The sequence below is a fragment of the Mandrillus leucophaeus genome, unplaced genomic scaffold (assembly GCF_000951045.1).
Source record: "Mandrillus leucophaeus isolate KB7577 unplaced genomic scaffold, Mleu.le_1.0 Scaffold118, whole genome shotgun sequence".
NCBI classification, from domain to species: Eukaryota; Metazoa; Chordata; class Mammalia; order Primates; family Cercopithecidae; genus Mandrillus; species Mandrillus leucophaeus.
Genome location: NW_012100098.1, coordinates 3,896,264 through 3,900,486, shown reverse-complemented (window position 1 = coordinate 3,900,486; position 4,223 = coordinate 3,896,264).

Sequence of the window (4,223 nt, the reverse complement as noted above, 5' to 3'; positions counted from 1 at the left end):
GGTCTCGAACTCCTGACCTCAGGTAATCCACACGCCTTGGCCTCCCAAAGTGCTGGGATTACAGGCGTGAGCCACCGCACTGGCCTGTTGTTGTTTTTGAGACAGGGTCTCGCTCTGTCTCCCAGGCTGGAGTGCAGCACTGTGATCTTGGCTCACTGCAGCTTCAACTGCCCAGGCTCAAGCAGTCCTCCCATCTCAGCCTCCTGAGTAGTTGGGACTATAGGCATGTGCCACCACACCAGGTTGATTTTTGTGTTTTTTTGTACAGACAGGGTTTCACCATGTTGCCCAGGCTGGTCTTAAGCTTTGGGGCTCAAGTAATCCTCCCTCTCAGCTTCCAAAAGTGCTGGGATTCCAATCGTGAGCCACTGCACCAGGTCCTTAGAGATTTCAATATTCACGTAGATACATCTTCCCCATACCCTGGCCTCTCATGTCCATGATCTCCTCTCCTCCAATGACCTCTCATGGCCACACCCTGCTCCTTGTCATTACTGATAACTGCAACTCCTCTGTATTAGTTTGCTAGGGCTGTCATATCAAAGTACCACAGACTGGATGGCTTAGACAGCAGAAATATATTGTCACAGAAATGTAGCCTTCTTCTGGAGGATGGAAGTCTGAGATCAAGGTGATGTCAGTGTTGGTTCCTTCTGAGGCTGTGAGACAGAACCTGTCTGTGCCTCTCACCCAGCTTCTGGAGGTTGCTGGCAATGCTTGGGGTTGCTGGCAATGCTTGGGGTTCTTTGGCTCATGGATGCATCACCCTGACCTCTGCTTTCATCTTCACATGGTGATATGGTTTGGTCACGTCCCCACCCAAATTTCAACTTGAATTGTAGTTTCCATAATCCCCACGTGTTGTGGGAGGGACCCAGTGGGAGGTAATTTAATTATGGGAGTGGGTAGCCTCATGCTATTCTTGTGACAGTGAGTGAGTTCTCACGAGATCTGATGGTTTTATAAGGGGCATTCCCCACTTTTGCTCAGCACTTCTCCTTCTACCGCTATGTGAAGAAGGACATGTTTGCTTCCCCTTCCACCATGATTGTAAGTTCCCTGAGGCCTCCCCAGCCATGCTTAACTGTGAGTCAATTAAACCTCTTTCCTTGATAAATTACCCAGTCTAGGGCATGTATTTATTAGCAGCATGAGAATGGACTAATATACATGGTGTCTCCCTGTGTGCTTGTCCATCTGGCTTCAAGTTCCTCCTTTTTATAAGGACACCAGTCAAAATAGGAGTAGGGCCCACCCGAATGACCTCATTTTAACTTGACCCTATTTCCAGATAAGGTCACATTCTGAGATACTGGGGGTAGGCCTCCACATCTTAGGGGGATAGGGACACAATTCAACCCATAACACCCCATTCCCATTCCCATTCTCTCAACGTCATACAGCTCATCCCGTGACCACCACCTCATTTCTTCCCAACGTCTTTCCAACTCATGCCCACTAGTACTCTGCCTGCAAAATTCCTTTGATCCCACCAGGACCTACAATCTACCGTCCCTATTCCCCCATACTTCCCTCTTCTTCTGTTCCTTTTTCCCTTTTTATCCAATTTGAAGACCACAGTCTCACCTGTAATCCCAGCTACTCAGGAGGCTGAGGCAGGAGGATCCCTTGAGCCCAGGAATTTGAGGCTGCAGTAAGCTGTGATCTCTCCACTGCACTTCAACCTGAGTGACAGAGCAAGACACTGACTCCCCCACCCCGCAAAAAAAATAGAATCACTCCCCTGCATACACCTTCAATTCCCTTGCTTCTTTCCCTCTCCTTTCTTGCACCCCTGGCTAATTCAGCTCACTGCATGGGAAGCATGGACTGGAGAAGAAAACCAATACGTTAATGTTAATCAGTCTCCCTTTAAATTCCTGATTACCTAAGGTGGACCCTTCAAGCTGCCTGGTAATCCCTACTACATTTCCCAGTCCATTCACTCTTTTGAGCTCTTAGATGAATATTCATGTGTTCTCCTGTCTTCTCAAGCCTCCAACATCTTCTCCTGCCATCTTTCTTAGCTGATGATCTTGAATATTTCCTTGAGAAAATAAAAGCACCCAGGAGAGAACTCCTATAGTTAGACACCATCGCATATACCCAACTACCTGCTTCTGTGCCTTCCTCCTTCCTGTACCTATGAATGCTATTGAAAGCCACTTATGCACTGGAGTCCAACAATTCCCTCTTCTCTTTCCTGCGTCATCAGATTTTCTGTCTTCCTTTCTTTCCTTCCTTTCCCCCTCCCCTCCCCTCTTCTCCCCTCCCCTCTCCTCTCCTTTCTTTTGAGGTGGAGTCTCACTCTGTTGCCAGGCTGGAGTGCAGTGGCATGATCTCGGCTCACTGCAACCTCTGCCTCCTGGGTTCAAGCGATTCTCCTGCCTCAGCCTCCCAAGTAGCTGGGACTACAGGCATGTGCCACCACGCCCATCTAATTTTTGTATTTTTAGTAGAGACGGGGTTTCACCATGTTGGCCAGGATGGTCTCAGTCTCTTGCCTTGTGATCTGCCCGCCTTGGCCTCCCAAACTGCTGGGATTACAGGCGTGAGCCACTGTACCTGGCCCCAGATTTTCTCTATTTTATCATTCCAATAAGTATAAGAATATGCTTTCTTTCTTTCTTTTTTTTTTTAATTTTTAGAGATAGGGGTCTCACTATGCAGCCCCGGCTGAACTTGACTCCTCGGCTCAAGCGATCCTCCTGTCTCAGTCTCCCAACTAGCTGGGACTACAAGCATGTGCCACTGGGCCTGTCTGGCTAACTCTTCCTATGTTGAAGAAACCCACCCTTAGAGCCTGGGAGCAGCAACACTCCAACAGCGATGAGCATACCCAGCCTCCAGATCTTTGTTTCTGAATACTCCCCACACAAATAAACAGAGCTCTTTGGAAAAATGCTTGATTCCAGTGCTGGGTTGGGGAAAATCCAAGATGAATCTCGAGCATGTTATGACAGAAAGTAAGTATCCTTGAAGAATGATGAGGATTTGTCAAAAAGACACAGAAGCCAGTTTGAAGGGGCTCCCACTGGCCAAATCATGGACAGTTTGAGCATTTGAGAATATAAACCACCGAACAAAATAAGAAACCATAATTCTATACTGGTTTAAATAAATGAACACATAAAAAGTTAAATAAAAATTAAATATTTATATAGTTTCAGAGTACCTACCTACAGTGTAACTATTCATTATAAAGGGAAAAGTAGTAAATGTGTGATGGAGAGACCTACCAGACAGCAAGTAATGAAAATGAGCATTCGTCGTAATGAGACAAATCAATATCAACGTCTGTAATCTTCCAACATTTCAAGGTCCTGTAAGTTAGGAAGGACTGAGGAATTGTTCCAGATTGAAGGAGACTAAATAAACATGACAACTGAATGCAATGTGTGACTTTAACTAGAAAGGACATTATTCTGACAATTAGTGAAAGTTGACTGTGGTCTGAGGAGTAGGTAAGTTTTTTATCAGTATGAATTTCTGATTTTGATGGTGGTATGGTTTTGGGGAAGATAAGTTTCCTTGTTTGTAGTAAACAAACCTGAAGTGTTTGGGGTGATAAAACATCATGTTAGCAACCTACTCTTAAATAGTTTAGGCAAAAGACCGGGAGTGGTGGCGGGTGCCTGTAATCCCAGCTACTCAAGAGGCTGAGGTAGGAGAATCACTTGAACCCAAGCAGGCGGAGGTTTCAGTGAGCCGAGATCACGCCACTGCACTCCAGCCTAGGTGACAGAGTAAGTCTCTGTTAAAAAAAATGAATAAATACAGGAGGTTGAGGCAGAAGAATGGCATGAACCCGGGAGGCGGAGCTTGCAGTGAGCCGAGAGTGCGCCATTGCACTCCAGCCTGGGGGACAGAGTGAGACTCCGTCTCAAAAAAAATAGATAAATAAAATAAATAAATAAAGATAGTTTAGGAGAGGAAAAAAAACTTTGTACTGTATTTGAAACATTTGTGTATGAAATAGTTTCAAAAATAAAGACTTTAAAATATTAAAAGTCTAATTTCTTGACCCAATCTCCTCTCCCATTCTCTTCTACTCTACTTATTTTTCCCTAAAGAAGGTGTCTAGGCTGGGTGCAGTGGGTCACGCCTGTAATCCAAGCACTTTGGGAGGCTGAGGTGGATGAATCACCTGAGGTCAGGAGTTCAAGACCAGCCTGGCCAACATGGTGAAACCCCGTCTCTACTAAAAATACAAAAATTAGCCA